Source organism: Drosophila elegans, unplaced genomic scaffold, assembly GCF_018152505.1.
Source record: "Drosophila elegans isolate 14027-0461.03 unplaced genomic scaffold, ASM1815250v1 contig_814, whole genome shotgun sequence".
NCBI classification, from domain to species: domain Eukaryota; kingdom Metazoa; phylum Arthropoda; class Insecta; order Diptera; family Drosophilidae; genus Drosophila; species Drosophila elegans.
Genome location: NW_024546167.1, coordinates 5204784 through 5226124, shown reverse-complemented (window position 1 = coordinate 5226124; position 21341 = coordinate 5204784). Strand labels below are relative to the sequence as shown.

Below are 21341 nucleotides of genomic sequence, written 5' to 3'. Positions count from 1 at the left end.
CAGTTGGGATCGGGTTCCGATCTGCACCCCTATATAATCGAGTTCTGTACTCGATGCGAGCCCAGAACCCGACGGCCATAAACATTATCGCATGTTCTACACTTAGATCATCAGTTTCTGCGGGGGTTACATTGCCTGCCTATTTCTATATAGTATATGTAGGCACAGGTACATCGCAACAACAACAGCAACAGCAACGCATCGTCACGGTTCGATGACAATGTGAAAAACAAAATAAAACGAAAATGAGCATTTCAAATACAAATGGAAACACATGAGCTGCGAATAACTCGAGTTTTGTGGGCTGTTGCCTGGCCAAAATGATAGTTGCGTTCGTTCACCACGCTAGCTGTATAATGTATAATGTGAATTTCTAAAAATAAATATGTAGGGGTTTTAGAAAAGTAAATATCAACAAGGGTGCATACGCCATTGGAGTTTTATCATATTACCTATTTTGATCATATTATTATTTGATTGCAGTCACTTATTTGTTTGTCAAAATAATAACTAAGTATTTATTTATATGCAAAATGGTAAAAAGTTTTAAGAGTTTTAAACTAAATATAATTTATAATTAGTGTAAATAAAGTCAAAAATAGTTTCAGGTGTTTCCTTAATGAGATTCGGATAGAAAATGTTAAAATTTCGATACAAATTGTGGCTACTTAAATTGTATCTAAAGAAAAATTTCAATTTGCGATGCCATATTAAGTGCAACAAAATTTGATTTTTTAAAAGCCATTTGCATATTTCTTTTCACATCAACTCTTTAAGAAATTTGAAATGTTTTGAGTTTTAAAAAATGTCATATAATTTTTTTTGTTGTATTAAAGTGAAGATTTAATTATAGTTTTATCCAACGCAAAAGCTTTCGGACTTAAAAACTGAACAAAGGAAACTGAAAAGTAACAACTTACTATTTTACTGGCGAATATATACAATAAATGCAGAAATAGACATTTAAATTTAAATTCACATATCGCAATTTACAAAATTAAACGAACTTTGTAACGTTTTCAATATTTTGGAAAATAATTATTATGCTGCATAAAAGTTTTGCCGTTTATTTCGCATCCCAAATATAAATAAAATGAATACTAATGACACCATCTCAACAATACTTGTAATTGAGGATTAACCATTCGAGTCTTAAATTAATGTATAGTAAAGACTTAATAATAGTTTTTCCCTATCCAAAGCTTTCGGACTCATAAACTGACCAAAGGAAACTGAAAAGTACCAATTTACCATTTTACTGGCGAATATATAAAGTACATGGAACAAATTTCCAAGCAACTTATCGAATTCACATATAAATTTAAAAAGCACTTAAGGGGGCTCCTCTTTGGACATCTGGGTGGAATCACATCATTAGACGGATAAATGTCTTTCGCCAACTTCCTTTATTATATTTTGCCAGAGATCATTTGCAGAACGCTCGTATTTAGGCTGCTGCTTAGCCAAATGGAAAGCGGACCGCCGTGCCTCTGCGAATGTTGCTGCTGTTGATGTTGCTGTTGTTGCTGCTGTTGCTGCTGCAGTTGCATCCTCGCCCCACAGCAACCACTGCAGCAGCAGCAGCTGCAGTTTGTTGCCGCAACTAATTGCATTTGGCTGGGATCGCCGGCAACAGCTTGGACTCAGATGCAGCTATAGCTGCATATAGCTTCGGATCCAGCGTCTAACGGTTGCGACCGCTTCCGTTAAGCAGCATGAAAAACGACAAATAGAGTTTTTCTTTATTTCTCAGCATGTTCTGCCGCTGTTCTGTACTGTTCTGTTGTTGTTTGCAACGAAATCAAAGCATCGAACACCCCATCGCAAAACTAACAGTAGCGCGCAAATTTCCAACTCAATGCACACAGGTGGTAAATAAAAACAGTCCCAAATACGCCCAGTAATTTGGTAGCTTTTAGTTATAAAACGGTGTTTTGAAAATGTAGCTATAATTTTTAAAAATCATATATTAAGTTTTCTACCAATATTACAAATGCCAAAAACGAAAAAGTTAAATATTTTGTAAAATTAAATAAAAATACATTTGGAATTTATAAGTCTCTGTAATATTATTATTGCAATAAATTCTCTTTAAAAGCTGTAAATTGTTTTTATTATTTATTCTATTCTTATTATTCATTCAAAGAAGTAAGTAGAAGCGGTATTGGGAAATATTAAGGGTTTTATTGAAAAGTATTTTTTTCTGTTGGAAATGATTTTTATATTAATAACTAAAATGAAAGGAATGTGAAAATTGAGCAAGCCACATCAAACTGTCATTGTCCTGTTAATTTTTCTAAACACTTGCAAGCGGAAGTTTAAACTTATTACAAAGTAACCATCGGATAGTTGCAACCTTTATTAATGATAATAGGGATCGATTAAAGCCTCGTGCTGGGACTTCCGATGCGCCCAAAGGAAACTAGTTCCGGTTGGAAGTGCGCATAATGATAAGGAGTGCGTAATGGAGGCTGCTAAGAAGATTGCTCTAAACGGTTTGGTAATGGCCAAACAAATTATGTCTGATCGTCCAGCGGAAGTCTTGACCAATGAAAATGTCATCGACAGCACACTGCGAGAAAATATTAAAAAAAAGCATAGAACAACTACAAAACTTCATGCACAAATTTTAATTTAAAGTGTACCCTTATTAAGTTCTTTAAAAAATTACTTAAAACAAAATATACTTATTTATTGTCTGAATGCTTATTTTGTCCTAATGTTCAATGAATAAAATGAATTTTTAAAAATACAATTTTGAAAAATTGTTTATAATTTTTTAGTAATATTTATCTATAAAAACAATATGTTATTTCGAATTAAAACAGTTAATTGTATTTATTTTAGTTCGACACTGATGGGAAAATATTTAAAATAATATATAATTGACGCTTGAAGTACCGCAAGAAGAAATCAAGAGATTAACGCAACATTTTTTATATTTTAAAACTATTATCTTTGAGCGATTAAATTGTAATCAAAGAAACGCTATGCTAATGCAATATCATAATATGATGCTTTTCCTGCAAGGTACATATATCGGAAGAGACGATCCAAGAACGACTTCTTTCCAGGTGACTCAGAGGCTTAATGATCATTACGCTCGAAGAGCGCGGCTCTCTCTTAGGCCCGTGCAAGCGAGAGGAAAGACAGGCGAAGAGAGCGAGTGGCTGGGAGAGCACGAGCGAGATGGCTATATCCCTTTGCAGCAGGTAATTACACCTGTGCTAATACGGTTCGCTGGTTCGCCCAAGTGCGAGCGAGACGGCTGGTCCCTCGCACTTTTGGAGAATTCGCACCGCCGCGAGGTTACAAAAACCCCGTGTCGTCGTCGTTAGCTGGCAAGTCGCAAAGTGGAACGCAGAGGCGATCGAGCTCAGTGGAAAGTCAGTGGAAAACAGTTAAAACGCGGTGCCAGGCCAGTCACTTTTTTTTCAGTGGCGAGGGCCCCTGGCAGCGGCAGAGGCACTTATACCCTTGCCTACCTGTCGTGTTGGCCACGTTTGTGGCGATCCGATCAGTGCTTCGTCAGCCAGCGACGCGCACACACCGAACCGCTCTGGAAAACAGCCCCACACCACACCACACCGCACCGCACCATACCACCACTATCAACAGAAGTGTTAGATAAACTGATAATACTACGGAGCCAACAAAAGCACTAACGTGGCGTTAACTCTATTAACTAAAGTTCACACACACACACTCACACACAACCCAAACAACAAAACGGCAATAAGCAATAAGCTGGCAAAAAAAAAAAACAGTAAAGACTATAACCCAAGTAAAACAAAAACGAGTCAGCGTCAGCGGCAAAGTGTCAATAAAACTCTCGAATTCATTAACACAACTCAAAACGTTCTATTAGTAAGCACTTGCAAATTTCGACCAAACAAAAAGGAAAAAAAGCTTAAGTTGAACGGAGAGACAGAGATGGAGCGAGAGCCAAAAGGAGAGGGGACTAGTAGACACAAATTAGCGTGGCCAACAGTCAAAAGGTCTAATAGAAGCGCGTGTAAACGGGTAGATATGCGCCCGTATACTCCTCGTCGAGGCCCGAAAGTCATGATCGTAAAAACTACATCAACTGCACAGCCACAAAAAAAAAAAACGCCACAAAAACCAGACGAGGCGGCCGTCATGTCCTTGGCCTGTAAAAGGGCAGGTGAGTTCAAAATTAACAAAAATTTTTATATATCTAGGTGTTGTATTTTTTTTCTCGGGTTTTTTGTTATTTTTACGATTATTGGGGTGCATCATCATTAATCACCGCCGCAGAGCGGAGTAGCCACAGGCTGGAAAACCTAATGGATCTCCGGTCCGAGCAAAGAAAATCTATTGAAAGCGATTGTTCGCTGAGAAAATTGAAAACTAATTGATCTGGACACAGTCGATTCCATTCATTGGCCTGGTCTGGATGAATGGTTTCGAAAGTTCACCTTGGCAATAGATGGGTTTTTTGTAAGAGAGAAGGAGGCCTGGATAATTGGGTTTTCAAAGTTTTAAATCTAAGGGCGAGATGGAAAATAAAGCATATGGTTTGTGGTTATAATAATTTTCCAGATACTTTTGTCAGCTGCTATACTCAGATAGTTTTGGAACCTTTTTTTACGGCCCTACACAACCAAAAATCCTCTTTCCAGATTTATATCGCCCATTTCCATTTATAGAACGCCAGTTCTTTCTTCCCAAATCTCAAAATCATAGCTTAACAATCTGCTAATAATTTTCTGGCCATAATTCGAGCTGTCAAAGCTGGCAAAGAACTGAAAAATAGAAATGATGGGGGAAAAAACAACTCAGTTTTGTGCTCAATCATTTCACATAATTTGTAGCATAGAATTCGAATGGCATGGAAAACATTTAGCGGCGCTTTAAACAAGTCAATAAACGATTAAAATAATGATTTTTCAAAACCCCCAAAAAGAAGTCGAGATCCCACACACACACAGCAACAACACACTGACAAAAGGCAAAGCGGCCCACAAAAATATATTACAAAAGCACTCTAAGAAAACAAAAAAAAAAAAAAAAAAAGGAACGAAAATGTTTATAACCAACAAAAATGATATAATATAAAAGGCAACCTCAGTGAGCTCAGTGCTCGGAGTGTTGGCTATAATTGCGAGTTCGAGTTTGGGCCATCGAGTGACATCATTTTTGGGCAACTTTTATTTTGTTTTATAATATTTCGAGTGTCTGCGAGCGATTTCGGGCCGAGCAGAAGAGATATTGCCAAACAAGTTGTACGGACACTCGGCGGGAGTGTGTATATTTCCGAAAGCTTTAATTGCTATGACTTTATTAGGTTATCAGACAGAGCCACCGTCGCCAAGCAGCGTCGAAGTAAAGCCGATCTTGATGCCTGAGTTATGTCTCATTAGCAACACGTGTGAGTCGCAGCCGGATCGAAGACGACTGCGCTGTAGCTGTAGCTGAAGCTGAAAGAATGGCCAGCGAAAGAACCCACGTTCGCCCCCTCTCGCTCTGTCCGCCTGCTCTCTCACTTGCACGTCCTCCATCTGTCCATCTGTCCCGCTCAACACACACAGTTGCAATATCAATTACAGCATGCCACAGGAGCAGTAAGCAGTGAGCAGTAACTGGTTTCGGTTAGTGTACTTAATAATGGGGCATATCGACTATATTGAATGCTTAATGGCCAGCCTCTGAATATGATTATATTTGATAAACACTTCTTGGAAGTGTTGCTGCTCAAAAAATCCCCGTTGAATTAGTATCTTTATATTTTGTATATCCTCTTAAATGTCTAACATATATTTGTGAAAAACATATCTAAATGATAGATACCTTCAGTTGCAGAATTCACTTTTCAATCTTCCAAATCTTGTTTAACATACGATAAGAGACCTTCAGATAGTAAATTTAAAAGAATATATGAGTTTATTTTTAAATTTAAAAACATATCTGAATAATAGATATTTTCCGTTAAATAATTCACTGTAAAATCTTTTAAATCTTGTTAAAAACAGTGAACATAGTTGCTTCAAACATTTTTAACATGTTTCATTATTATTTATTATAATACTCATGTCCTTTAATATCTTAATCAGCAATTATATTTTGTGATATTCTTGTGGCTAGCTTCATACCTATAATATTTAACCAATGCGGTATAGTTCCAGTTAGAGCACAAGAAAGTCGATTAGTTGCCCTCGCAAAGTGGCAGTCGCAATCGCTGGGACACCTTATGCTCCTTGTGCTCAGAGGTTTCATGTTGCATTTGCCCTGACTGCATCCTCTCAGAAAATGACCCAGAGCTATCGCCACTACCAAGACCACGACCACGACCAAGACCAGTACAAGTACCTACCACTGCTAAAATAAGAACCACTGCCAGCGACGTGCCCAATACCCATTGCCATAAAGTTGCAGCAGGAAACCGAGTCAAACCGGCAGCAGCGGCAGCAACAATTTGCAAACTCATGATGCAGCCTTAAAAGGCCGCCTCATCCGCTCGGGCAAATAAAAAGTGCGTGATTTGTGTGATGTGCCAAGCCACCAAAGAGAAGAGAGCCTCTGTTCTCCATTCTCAGGTCTTGGGTCTTGGGTTTTGGGTCCTGGGTTTTGGGTCTTGGGTCTCGAATCTCAAGTCTAGAGTCTTTCGAGTCCCATCCAGCAATCCATCAGGGCAGTCAGGGCCGACAGTTTGCCGGAGGTCTGTTGACCCCTGAGTGCTCTTCGTGGCCCGGCAACAGCAGTTGCGCATGTCTAATTGCAGTCAAGTTGGTAGTGAGAGGCTCTCAGGGTTCACGTCCCGGGGTCCGTGAGAATTTGCCACCTGTCAGCCAGCGATAATTGCCAGCGGGTCAGGCAGCAGCAGCAGCAACAGCAGCAGCAACAGCAACATTTACGGCAGCAACATCAACAGGTAACTTGAGGACTTGAAGAGCGCTCAGCACACGAAACCGACATAGATTCTACTTATGAGTGCACAGGAAAAAAGATAGAATGTTTTTAATGTAGGCACAAATATCTGGCATAGATTCCACTTACAATTGCCAAGCTATTAAATGGGTCAAAGCATCATAAATTCAATTATCTTTTTGTTAAAAGTATAAAAACTAACTTCTCAGTAGACAAAAAAAGCTAACGTTTCGTTAACGATAGCTCGTCAAATATATCTTTTAATAATTGTTTTGCGAGACTTTAAAAATATTTTTTACTGTTTAAGGCTCATAACTAAGTTATCTTTCAAGAATAGTAAATAAGTATTTTTTTCGATTTTCAAATCGTTTGCCAACATTTTGCTAGCCATCGTTGGACTCTCGTTTGTTCAAGCCTCTGAGTTTGCTTTACATAACTCACAAACTGTCAAAGAAACACCTCTTTTTCCCATTCTTCCCAAGAGCAACTATTTTTTGTATTTCATTAAAAATATACGAACATTTCCCTTTGCCCCCTCTGTGACAGTTGACAAATGAAAGATTTGAGCTTTGATTCGCTTACATCATTATTTTCAAGCTAATCGCCTGTCTGAGATTTTGGGAAGTGAACACAAAAACCAGAATAGTGGCTCTGGCTCCGCTTCCGCTTAAATCTCACCCCGCCCATATAAAAGAGCTCAGAGTTCTCAACAGCAGCTACAACATTTTTATTAGGCTGACTGGCCAAAGGTTTCCCATTCAAGTGGCTTGTCACTTGTTCTGTTTTCTGTTTTCTTGGGCTTGAGCTTGGGCTTGGGCTTGGGCTGGGGCTGAGGTACTGGGGTACTTCTAAAAAAGCTGTTGGGTTTCCTGGAATGGCCCCAGCTCAGACAATCTCTCCGGCTGTCTCCGTCTTATTTTATGTTACTTTTTCTGTACTTTTTTATATGTTTGCTTGGGCTGACGCTGACGGTAGCTGACCTTTTTGTAGCTGCTGCGGTTGCCGTTGCTGTTGTGTTGCTGGCTGCTCTTTTCGGGCGAAGTTGTAAAATGTGGCTCAAAGCGCCGCAGCAAACCGTTGGCGTTAATGATCGCCGCTGGGCATGCGACGTGGATGAGGAACAGAAAATCATTCCTAATAGCTGAAAGGAACCCAAAACCCAAGCTCAAAACCCGAACCCAAACTCGAACCCGAACCCTCCTCAATCCAAAGAAATCGCAACGCTGAACGTTTTTGGGCTACCGGTTGCGTTTTCACGCAACAAATGGCAACATTTAAAAGTCCATTTCGCCTGCTCATCTCCTCGGCTTGGGTCTCCTCACCTTCAGCTGGGCTCATCTTCATCCACGTCCACGTCCACGTCCACATCCACATCCACATCTCCGGGCACAGGTGCACAGCGGGCAGCAGTCACAACATAGCTCTGGCTCATATATCTTGGGCCTGAATGGTTCGCCAGAGGAGATCAGTTCTTGGGAGCCATCGGGGCTCGGCTTTTGCGGTGTGGAGCTGGCTCAATTGATGCTGACAGCGAATGAAAGGCTCTGGCCGAGAGTCTGCAACTGAGACCTCGGCCAGAACAGCAAAACCCACGGCACAGTGGTGCGAAATGGTTCAAAATCCTTCAAAATGGCTATTTAAATATATATTTAGGGATCTCATTTGTAAGAAATAAAATAGGGCTTCTTTTTGGGAATATAACTTTATGTAATAGCATAGTTTTACCTTAAATTCGATCTCAGATGGAGTACCTGTGTACTTATAACTGATATAAACAGATATTTATTATTTAATGACTTGAAAGGAAATAATCAAATCGCAAAAGTTCTAGATAAGCAAACTATCTATTTCACTATTAAGATTTTACTCAAATTTTTTTTTGGTCTTCGTGGTTACAATTTGTTCTTGTGGGCACTTCACCTGTTTTATTTAAACCGTCTTGAACCTGCCATGGTAAATTCATTAGATTAATGTGATTACAAATATCCTCTAAATTTTGGTATTGCTGGAATGTATGATAGATAAGACAATCCGCCTAGATTTAAAGTATTCATAAAATATGGTTTAATGGCGTTGGAAATGGATTTTTTAATTATCCCGGGCCGTTAGCTTGTATCCCAGTGATTTTATGAGTTTCCCCGGGACACTGTTCCTGGCTTAGCTGCTCTGCCGTTGGGCTAACTTCCTTGCCAGATGGGTAAACCAGTTTTTTGGGTGCCCATTCGAGGCGAGCGATGCACAGCAACCACAGCCGCTGCCGCCGATGACTTCGACTCCCCACAAGATCAATTCTAGCAGATTTCACTTTTTCCTTGGCCCGGCTCAAAGTTGGGATGTCAGTTTTTGTTTTTGTTTTTTATATATATATATATATTTATATATATGTGTGGAAGGTGCAGCCCGAACGGTTGCAACATTTGCTGGAGTGCCATGTGTGTTGCCTGCCTTGTCGTCGTTTTGTTGCCAGCCTCCCCAGATTCCTGGGTCTCTGCACATTGCACATTGCACATTGCATTTTTATCTCAATGAGTTGGGGCGAACATGTTGTTGTTGTCTTTGTTGTTGTTGTTGTCGCTGGTTGCATGCCACAAATGTGCGATTGGCATGTCAAAAGAATTATGTATTGATTTTTGATTTCTGCCTAAAAGCAATGCTCTTCCCGCTAGTCCGCCACCCGCTCCCCGTACATGAAAACTTATTAAATTCGAACAAATTAAAATCTATCGACGGATGTGTAATGCCTAAGAGGTGGAAACGAGTTTCGTTCCAAGTGGGCGCCGCTTGGTCGCAAAATGAATGACACTAAACGCTCTTGACAGCAAACATTTGTCCGCAACAGAGGTAGTTAATTAGTTTTGCACGAAATTATGTTAGTTAATTGATTAACTATCGAGTATTGAAGAGGGGCACAGGCACAGGCACAGGTACTGGCACAGGTTCAGGTTCCAGAGATCGATCTGGTCGGTCGGTCGGCCAGGCTTAAAGGCCCTGCCTTAAAAGCCAGCGCAAGCGCATATAAATTGCTGTGTTTTTTCTCCGCTCTTTTTTTGTTTTTTTTTGGATTTTCGATTTTTGCGAGGAGTCTGGTCCGCGATCCCTGGGCCGGCTGCACCCACGCAAGAGATCCGAAAAAAACCGCAAAATCCAGGCTAGTCGAGACCGCGCTGGGTTGTGCGCTGTCTAAATATGGACATGGGCGGCCTGAAATTTCGAGGGGCCGATCACCGAACAGTGAACACTGAAAACACCGAACCCAGTCATCGCGATCGCTGTGGAGGAGTAACCAGGCATGGACTGGTCCATCCGAGAGGAGCAGAAGCCGATCTTGAGCTCCATGTTTGCCCCCCTTCGGAGGTGAAATAGGTTGTTTTTGTGGAATGAGTTTGCCCAGAAAATGGTTACTTATGGTAGGTAAGGAAAACCCTAAACGAAATGGGACATCAACCAATTGCAATGCGAACATTCAAGATTTTAAAAAAAGATTTGCGAGCATGAACAAATAAATTCTTTAAAAATGTAAATATAGGAGAAAATTAATTAAATAAAGTGAAATAATGAATAAAATATATATATATATATATATATATATAACATTAAAAAATATTTATAAACATTATAATGGTCCTTGGGGAAGTAATAAAAATTACTTCAAATGCTAATAATTAAATTTAATTTACAAAAATTACAAAAAAATTCAACTGAAATCCTCAAAACTCAGAGCAAGATCAGATGTTAAAAACAATTTAAGCTGCTCACTAAAACAAAGCTTTTGAAATGCGAAAAGAGAATGTTCCAAGTTGGCCCTCAGATCGAACTATTGTGATAAATTGCGCCTGAGGAGAGGGCCAGAGAATGGCAGATTTCGTAGATAAAAGTGCCCCAAACTATGAAAGCCATCAATGTGCTGAAGCGTTTTACGAGTGGTATACACAGAATCGATACGACTAGAATGCTGGTGAGCGGCAGGTTCCGTTTCGATTAACTCGTGAAGATCGTGCCAGCCAACACGTAACGCTTAGGAATGAGATTCGTCTTTGTTTTGGGCCTCAACTATAGTACACTATTATATATTTCCTCACCTCAAGGCACTGTAGGCCGTAAGCTGCTCATCAGCTTTGTTGAGTCGCTAATGAAGATCAGAATGGCCAAAAGCGGGATGACTGTTTGCTGTGTGTGTGCCTTGGTAATTAATAAAAATTTCAACAAATCCGACACGACACACGGTTCAAAACAGATACAGAAAACGGGTAGTAGATGGGTAGGAAAAAAAATTAGAGCCAGTCAGACAATGGCCCTAACCGTGCCAAGCTGCTTTGCCAACGCATTGAAAATTGTGCGCATTGTTCGGATGACTATACAATGTGCTTAGTGGTTGCTCTCTCACTGTCAACTACTTGAAACCAGAAAGGCAGAAGGAGGCGAACAAAAATAAACGATATAACCGACACAACAAAAATCACATACACGACTTTTTCGTAACAGTCACGTTTTTTATTTCATTTATTTACTTTGCTGACAAAACAAGAAAAGTACTGGCCAAAATAAAGAGACCAAAAAAAAAAAAACGAAAATCGAGCAGAGCTCGCGCACCCAAAGTTGACGCATCGTGCCAGCAAACAAATCATAAATATCATGAAAAAAATGCCATCCAGTAAAAATGGTAGCCGACGTGAAGAGGCATAAAATCAGATATCCAGCAAATCTGATTAGGGAAAAAAATAGTAAAAATCAGAAATAAAAGGCGGTTAGAAGGAGTAGGAAGTGGCGGGCATTTGGGGAGGGATTATGATGTAGCGCAGTCGATTTAATGACAGCTTCAGGTTATATCTGCCCCTGCTGCAATTAGTTTGTTTAGTTTGCCTCTGTCCCAGGTGGCGTATACGCAATATGCTCATATATCATTCGCTGGCAACGTAGTTGTAACTACTTGTATACTGCTGTTGTTGCTCTCCCCGTGTGTGAATGATGAGTGTTGAGTTGCAGGTAATAATTGCTACTGGTCGTCATCGGGCTTGTCGTGAGCTCAGCGCAAATATATAATTAAGATTGAGCTGCGTTCCCGCTCGAGATGAAGTCTCCAAAAAGGTCACTGTCTATCTCTCTCTCTCTCTCTCTCTCTGTCTCTTGGCCATAACTTAAAAGGCCATATTTTAACCAAAAAAACAAAAAAAAAACGAAGTAAAATAAAAAAAAAAGAACTGCATAGCTTGGCACAATTATGAAATATTTTTGTTCAAAACTCAAAAAAGAAACAACTTGAAACCGGTTCCGCCGGGCGTAATGAAGGATAATGATGATGATGATGACGATGTGCGGCCCAGGCGGCTCCAAGCGAACCCCGATCCGCAAGATCCGCAAGATCCGCCAGATCCGAGATTCAAACTTCAGTCCCAGCCCAAACCCGACTAGAAGTGGAGAAAAGATTTATGCCCAGAGCGGCCAAAAGGAGCCAGCCGGGCATCTACTACACAAGATGAAGATGCCACTTGCCACTTGCAACAAGCTCGACTTTGCGCCTTCGCTCGCCCGCAGGCCGCAGTCCGCAGTCGGCTTTATTTGTCAAGATTAATTACAAAAATTTGCGTTAAATCATAATTTTCAATGTTTTATGAGCCAGCCGCCCGCCTAGAACAGTGAGGTGGAAATAAAAGAAGGCAAAACAACACCTTTCCTTGATTTACGACTCATTGTTGGCTGTTGGCCCGGCGAACAAGTAAAAAGCTGTTGACAAGCCCATGCTGGGATTGCTTTTGGCATTTTGCCTGGGAATGACATTTATCTGAAGCAGCGGCAAAATGCAATGCCGGCTATTGCTGCTTGATAAGATTTAGTGGCGAAATATTTGGCAACTCGTTGGGCGTCTGGTTGATAAAGTGCAAATAAATTGTGAATTTCGTGGGATAGGTATTTAGCCAGTTTTGCTGGTCATTTTGGACTGAGAAATAGAATTTAATGAGAATTCGATTTTAAACATTTTATTTAATCATTTGCGACCACAGTGCTTCAAGTTAGACATAGCATATTATGGCAGCACTAGTTTTCAATAAAATAAGATTTAAATTATGTAAATTAGAAATCAAAAATTTAAAATCAATTAAATTATCTTCAGAAATAAGAAAGCAATTGTTTTTGCCTATTAAATAAAGAAATCTAGTTAAACTATAATTGTATACCTAATATTACACACCCAGTTAAAACAAAAAATGCATTTCCTTTGCAGTGAAATTCCTGGCACTCCATAACAACATCATCAAAGGCCGAAGCGCGACTCCGATTCCCCAGGAGTCCTTTCAGCGGAACCTCGATGCCGGTGGAGTACAGAATTGCAGAATTACAGAATTACAGAAATTCAGTGCCCCCCCGCTGAAGTCAGAAGTCAGCCGTCTCTAAGGTAAGCCAAACTGATGCTGTTTATGGTTTTAATTAAACGGGGGCAACATTGGTGCGCCTCATTAGCGGCAATTTGTTGGGCATGCCGCCATCAAATCGAACGGATAGCTTTTTCACAGAAGTCCAGCCACAGGTCCCCAGATAACCCAGACCCCTATCCAGTGTGCAATACCTACTACCCGATACTGGGACTGGATAAGCCAACACCGAAGTTTGAGCCCGATCTCCACCAGTTCTCAGTTTTGCCGCCGACGAACCTGCTAATTATGCATGTGTGCTGTGACGGCCTCACGGGGTTTCTCAGCGTTTTTTTTTTTTTTTTCTTGGGGCACACAACCTTATCTATCAAAGCAAAGCATTGCGGGGCATTAAATTCAAATTGACGCTCGGGCCAGTGAAAGCGTGTGAACTGAACTTGAGACGTGGCACAGATAAAGATATACCGCATAGACCAACAGCCAACAGAGCCATATAAATTAAGCTAAGACCGCAAATAAACATGAGGTTTTCCAAGGGAAACGGGCAAGTGAGAAAACAGATAACGAGACAGACAAATGGACGCGTGACAAATACATTGAGTTGCTATACAGAGTGTGTTCAAATGTATCCGGGAAAACATAATTGCTCTATAGCATTGCACATACCCGAAACATCTTATAACTTTTCTTATAAAAAGGTTATATGTCATGGGCGTCTAAGCAAATTGAAAACTGTATTGCACTCAAAACAAAGTTTTATATAGTAAATACACTTGATACTTGACCCCAAAACTTTACTCACGCACCAAGTGGGTCACTTTTTCATGCATATGCAAACAGGGGAAGACAACAAAACACACAGAAAACACACATTTAAGAAAAACAGCAGACACAACAAAAGGCGCTGCCACAACAATCACTGGAGCAGCTTAACCCATAAATCTACACATGTTTACATTGGCTTAGCCACTCGCTCGGACGGAGCGCTTCCATATCAGTTGACAAATTTGTCAACTTGCCTGGCAACTTGAATGACGTTTTCCAAAGCAATTGCAACCACCCAAAGGAAATCCAAAACAATGGCCAAACAGCGCACAACTGGAGTCAGCTGCGGCGCTTTCAATTCATGAAATGGACAATTGTTGTCTCGGCCCGTTGACTCAATTGAACGGGCCCACCGAAACGGGTAACAATATTGGTAGCAGTCAGCAACAGTAATTACTCCGACGGCGATAAGACAGCCAAAGTTGAAGTTGAAATTGAAGTTGAGGCCGCACTTGGTTGCACAAGTCTGTCTTATCAGCCAGTAAATTGCAATCGGATGAGTCAATTGGTTCGGCATTTGTGAGTTTACTTCTGACTGCTTTTCCAAAAAAAATATACCTCTCCTGAGAGCTACGTTCATAAAAATTCATAAAAATTTTTATTTAGTTTAAAAAACCCGGCGTTTCTGAACTCTACCCATTTGAGAAATAATTAAACAACCAGGAAATATCATTTAAATATTTTTTTACCACCTTTATTTGCCTTTAAGGCAAATCAAAAGTTGGTCAAGATTTTAATTACAATTAATGAAATAAAATAAACTTTATTTTTTTCCTTTCAAATACCTTAAATAAATCCACCAGAAATCAACTATGCGCCTATAAAACCAGCTTAACAACCAAATATTATATATAATTAGCTATGATTTCGAACTAATAACTCTCTAGTTTCCTGTTGTTTTATTTGTTTTCGAATGGCCAAGCAATCCAAACAAATTATAAAAGTGCAGTATATGTGTAACCCTAAACATTAATGTGGCCTCCGCGAGTAGAGCATAAATCGCGACCATATCTTTATCTTCTATCTAGTATCTAATGCCTTCGATGCAGCTGCTACTGGCCAGAAGTCGAAGATAAATGCGACCGCGAAAACTTTGACAAGCGATTAACTTTACAATTTATCGCCCAGCAATTTGAATCGTCGTAAATCTCGGCGAGGCAGGCAGGCAGCGCACCTATGTATGTAAGAACTGGTGCCCCGACTCATGTTGCGTCATTAATTTAACCAGTTGTTGCAACAAGCTCAGCTTAGCCCAGGCCCAGGCCCAGTCATTTAGCCATTTAGCCATTTAGGCATTGGGTCAGGTTCGAGGCGCTCTAAGAATCGGAATCGGCCTGATTAAAACATCAGGCTCTGGCCAAAGTAAAGTTGTCCGGCCGGTCCCCTCAAACCATCGGCCTGGTTTTTATTTATGCATGTTTAAACATATTTAATGTCATTACGGGCACCTTGCCCAGCGCCCATGCCACAAACACGCATTTAATTATCTACCCGGCTCCACATGCCCCATGCGCATTAATTTAATGAACGCATGCATTTCACATTTTTATCATGTCCAATGGGCGGCGGGATATGGTGGATATGGCGGATATGGCGGATCGGGGGAGATCTGGGGGAGATCGGCGGTGTATTCCGGTAGCTGCGCGGCCTGTTTCAATATATTTATTGCATCGTCGCCTTGCCGTTGCTCTCGTTTGTGTTTTGTGTTGTGTGTCTGTGTTTGTGTTTGTGCTTCTTGTGCCGTTGATGTCGTCGTCGTTGTCGTCGTCGTCGCGTTTTTTAATCGCATTTAATATTTCATTTTATTAAGCCAATCGTTAAGTGCAGTTGGCGGTGCATCTGCATCTTGGCAGCATGTGCACTGATGTCTGCTGATCGTCTGCCGAGCAGTGAGCAGTGAGCAATTTGCTTAATGCTGTCATAAGGCTGTCAGTTTATCATTTGCATTGCGGCGCCTTTGGCGACATGGAGATGACACTTAATAAGTAGCCAACTTACTTACCACCTTTTACCAGTTGCCAGTTGAATGTTGGGTGTTGGGTGTTGCGAGTTAAGAGCTAAGAGCTGGTAGATCCGTAAAAAATGCCAAGCATTTCATTACTGTCATGTGGCTGCCACAACACTGCAGCTGCAACTGCAAACAGCAAACTGCAAACTGCAAACTAAAAACCAACTGCATTCCATTGAGTCAGCCAGGCGAAGTGTAGCAGAGCAATTGTCAATTGCACCACCCTATGATGTATGCACAGGAAAAAAGATCTTTATTTTACTTAATGGTTTTAAGAATATATAACAGCCAATATGAAATTATTTATTAGATCTGTTGTGTGTGGCTTGGCTAAAAATTATAATTTGTAATTAGGTGCTAGAAGGTATTCCAAATTAATCTTTTAGTTTTTTTAAAAAGTATGAAAAGAGATAATATTTTTAAAAAAGGATTTATTTTGTATCGTAATGAAAGCTTATGTAGTTATTGAAGCAATTAAGGCATTTAACATTACCCTCTTTAAAATGATTTATTTTTCATAAAAAGTTTTAATTTTCCTAAAATATTTCAAAAGAGTTTACTACTTATAAAATAGGATTTTCTTTTACATATCGTAATGAAAACTTATGCATTTATGTTCTGTGTAACTAAATAAGTATGTGCATGGGGTCCCTAATTCAATTGACCCTACTCCACATCCAGTAGAACAGGCAGCTAGCTGGATGTATAATGTTCCAACCCCAGTCAATATTGTTTGAGCTACGCTCATGGTTTGGAAGTAAAAAGGGGTAAAGCAACTGTTGCAAGTTATTGAGGCAAGTTTTTGTTGCTCCTGCTGCTTCCTGTCGTTATAGGAGCTGTAAGTTGTAAGTGGATAGCATGCGAGGGCTGTTTGAAAATGTGTAGTTATTATTTGGCTTAAATCTTTCTTTACTCAAAATTTGTTATTAACCTTAAATAGGTTTACTTTCAATGTTCTTTGTCACAATTTATTGAGAGAAACAAACGGTTTTTTACAAAGTTCTTAAGTAAAATTTAAACCAAGCCCTTGCCAAAAGAACATCGTTTAAGGCTTAAATACTCACCAAGCTGCCCTCGTCTTTTGTGTCCATTGATACTTATGCCAATTACCATTCTCCGTTCACCTCTTTGCAGACAAATGCCATGGACTCGGTTACAATTTGGACTCGTCTTGTCAATCAATTGGGATCGAGTTTGGGCCTAGAACTGGAAATGGCCAAGGATAACCGGCGAGCGCTTCCTGTTTGGGTAAGTCGATACTCGGACTAGGCTTTGGCTTAATTAGCCGCACGACAGAAGACAGAAGAGTGAAGCCACACGACCCCGACCCGAGGTGACCTCATAGCTGACGGACACTGCTAATTTATCAAAAAATGGAAAGAAAAACTGAAATAACTCTACGCATAATTAAAGCAAGACAAAACTAAAAAATACAAAAACAAAAACTAAACAAAACAAAACAGAAAGATAGCCAAATGCGTTTTTAAACCGTTGCGCAACGCCTCTTTCTAACAGTTTAATTTTTCAAGAGTTTTCGAGATTGCCTTTCTGGAGTTTTCTTTGAGTTTTGAACCTTTGGTTAATTGCCGCTTATTAATCTCGGCTCGGTTAATGGTCTCACAAACGAAATTCTAATTAATTAAATATTTTTGGGCCTTTTGCTTGCATTGTCTAGGCATTTCAGCTACCCAAAACTATAATCAATCATAACCCAAGATCTCAGATCGCAGATCCCAAAGACGCTGGAATTTGAACTTTTGAGTGTGTTGACAAATTTGTGAGTGGCCGGCAGATTGACAGGGAAATTGAGTAATTAATCATCAGCTATCAAACGAATGCGCCGCCAAAATGGCCTTCTAAAGGTCTGTTTGGCTAGCTAGACTACCAAATCTTATCAAGCGACGATGCACGTCTGGGCCATTATTTAAATGCTAATGTTAATTCACGAAATCACGTTAGTCGGGAATGCTGACAAAATCTCACAAATCAGGGGTGAGTTGAGCAAGTTGATTCAGGTTTGCCTCTATTTTTAGTCGCCGTATCTCGCATGCGATTGAAATGAAATATATAAAATTACATTAAATTACCGGATGTAATTGCGGTGGTCGTGCCAGTCGTCTCTCTCGACCTGGTCAATGAATCACGGCCCGGCGCACACGAAATGCGTCGAAACAAAAGACTGTGGCAACGAACTCGATTTCGAGCAGCGAGCACCGAGCACTTATGTCCAAATCAGGGAGAACAGCAACAACCCACACCGAATAAGAAGCGTAGATGGGCCCACACAAAGTTGAAGTTGAGTGGTATCTTATCAGGGCTCTAACGATTTTGTCAAATGACAATTTTACCGGCCTCATTGAATGCCTCTTTTTCACGCCATTCACTGACTTTTGTATGCCCATTTAGTTGTCAATTATTTTTGATAGTCGCCGCCGAGGCAGCTGATAAGAACCGAGACTTGTTTAACAAACCAAGAAAGGGGAAAAAAAGGGGGGAATGGGGGGGAGAAAGAGGACCCAATCCGATCTTGGCTGTGGATTCAACTACTGCCTCTCTCGGTTTTGGCCACATTTGCATATTGAACGGCAGTTTGTCTTGAGCCTGAGCTTTTAGTTATGGCCAAGCATTAAATTTAACTATTAAGCCATTTTCGGAGGCCAGTTTTTGTGGAGCTCGACTTTCCAAACATTGTCCCCGGACAGTAGTTCCCTATGGGATTTTTTTTTTTTTTTGCTGGAATTTATGAGCCGAATAGACACAGAAAGATAGACAGAATGATTAACATGAAACGGAGAGGCATGGGAACTTTGGATTGGCAAACAAAAAAGGCTATGAAAAACCCAGTCAATGTCCCAGTCAAAGTGAAATGTTGAGAGTTTTATTGGTATTGATGTTCAGAAAATGGAAAACGGAATGAAAGATCTAGTTTAGCAGTGGCAGCCAAATAACAATTGCCAGAGCTTGCTTCATTTTATCGTAAAAATGCGAATTACCCTCAGATGAAAATCATTTCTTGCAACTCAATCAAGAGGCATGCAACTGAGGCTGCTGACCTATATATGGTTAATAAGAACCAACTTGCATTGCTGCATTTGTATGTAGGAATGCTTGCAGCCAGACAGATACATATTATACTCTATATCCTCGTTACATATTCCCCATATTGATATCTCCGCCTCTTGCGCCGGGGTTCGTGCAACAATTTTCGTCGAAAACAATTTTTGCACAACACGAAACGGCAGAGGGGAAAGATCAGCAGCGGCAAAATGCGAAATTTTTGCAGTGCATCATATGCCACGCACGTAGAAACCACACCAAACGAAACAGTAACAATCAGACAATCATGCACATAATCATGCCATCAATATATGGCAATTATCAATGAAATTTATAACAATCCACGAAATGTAACGAAAACTTAACCGACCAATAAAAATTTTCTTCTTTTTTTTTGCTTTTTGCAAAAAGGCGCTGCACTTCGTCATCCTCGATCTGCAGCTACAAAAAAGAAAAAAAACAGACAGAAAACAGAAACAGCAACAGCAACATGATCATGATGTTTTAGCCCCGTTCGCTTCGGCTTGTGATCTGCATCATAAAAACGTGCCAGATTGATGCGTGATTGAAATGCCAATTGGTTTCCAGTTGGACTCGGTCGGTCGGTCGGTCGGTCGGTCGGCTCGTCTCTTTCTGGTTGGAGTGTGCGTGTGCTGTTACCGTTACCCACCCAATCTGCATTGTCATCTTGGACAATTAGAACAGGCCGAGATCCCAAAAGATACATTTGTTTGAAGCTACATTCATTGTTTACCTAAGAAAAGAAAAGTGGGAGGAAAGAGTCTGTTTCTGGCTGTCTGACTGACAGCATTACCCCAAAGATCCCAAAGAGAGAGAGTAAAATCAATCCGCTAGATGGCTAGATAAACAGTTAGAGCTGGGGAAAGGGGGCGGGGCCAGGTTTCCGTTGACCGCTTACCGTTGGGAGAGGTTTTGTGGCCATGACCATGACTTGTGGTGTCCGCAAGTGGGTCACACGCTCTGACGAGGGTTACCACGATTTCTTGACGGGATTCGTGGCCTAACGGAAGCGGGAGTCACATTACCCACTTCAGTTCGATTGTATCTGTTTTACCTTTTGATTTGGCCATTGTGCATTATTCGAGCCAAAATTAATTGCACTTGAAACTATTTTGACAAGTGTGGCCTTTACAATAGACTTGTGAAATAGAAATAATGGCATTGGCTTTTTTAATAGAGTTAATTTAAAAATATAAATAACATTAATTTGGTTTACAGATAAATCATTATATAAATGTTTACTGTCTGAAAATATACAAAAACATTTTAGTTCAAAACTAATTGCAAGTAGTTTAAGTTGTAAGTAAACTAATCTAGGTAACCTTTATTATAATAATGTAGCATCTTACAAAGTAGGAGCACTTTAACTCACTTCAGTAATTGAAATTTAAATATCATTTCAGAGCCTGATAGTTCTACTGCTGATGGAGTAACTTAACTTTAGTGATTTCCAAACGAACTATTTGATTTGCTATACATTCTTTAAGTGGGTAAATTACCACTTATGTTTATCTAATAGAGTGTTTCCTATTCGTCTTGCTGACAACCCATAAATATGCATGTTGTAAAGTCTCTCGATGGCGTGCTGTCGCAGTTGGCTGATGAATGGAGTCTGCTGGCGCCACCGGGAACAGTAGAACTATCAAACTCCTCCGGATGGCTGGCCATCTAGGGCAACTTGATCGACTGCGACTGCGACTGGGACTCGGACTTGGACTCGAACTCGGACTTGGACTTCAAACTCGAGGTGGAAATATCAATGCAGTAACAACTGGCGGGGCAAAACAGCATCGCAATCTGCGATGAACAGCTTCTTTTACAGCGTCTGCAAGTTCCTCTCTTATCGCTGGCAACAAATTGACCATTTCAATTAATGAAACGCACTTAAACACTAAAGAGTTTTGTTGGCCGCTGTTGCCAAGTGTTGCCGCTAATGAACATGGCGAATCGTAAACGCCAACAGCGAGATCGTCCTCTTGTATTTGTATTTTTATTTTTTCATTTTCTGCCGCTCCTTTGGCTGCGTATCGTCTCGTCTCGTCCCGCTCACATTTGCATATTTTGTTGTCGAGATTAAGCGCGTAAATTTGTCGTTAAAAATCATGTTTGAGATCGGCCACAGAGGCACACGCGATAGAAGGGTAAAAAAAATCGTACAAAAATCGTACAAAAAT

General features: G+C 40.3%; 1 long non-coding RNA gene across 2 annotated transcripts; it reads left to right on the top strand.

Annotated features, from left to right (window-relative positions):
- Positions 1-3359: 3359 nt before the first annotated feature.
- Positions 3360-20662, top strand: LOC108138181. Of its 2 annotated transcripts, XR_001774090.2 has the most exons (4): positions 3360-4165; positions 13109-13279; positions 17224-17337; positions 20571-20642. It is a non-coding gene; the product is annotated as an uncharacterized LOC108138181 (long non-coding RNA). The 2 variants fall into 2 exon arrangements; XR_001774089.2 differs by having other exon boundaries at positions 17224-20662.
- The last annotated feature ends 679 nt before the right edge of the window (positions 20663-21341 follow it).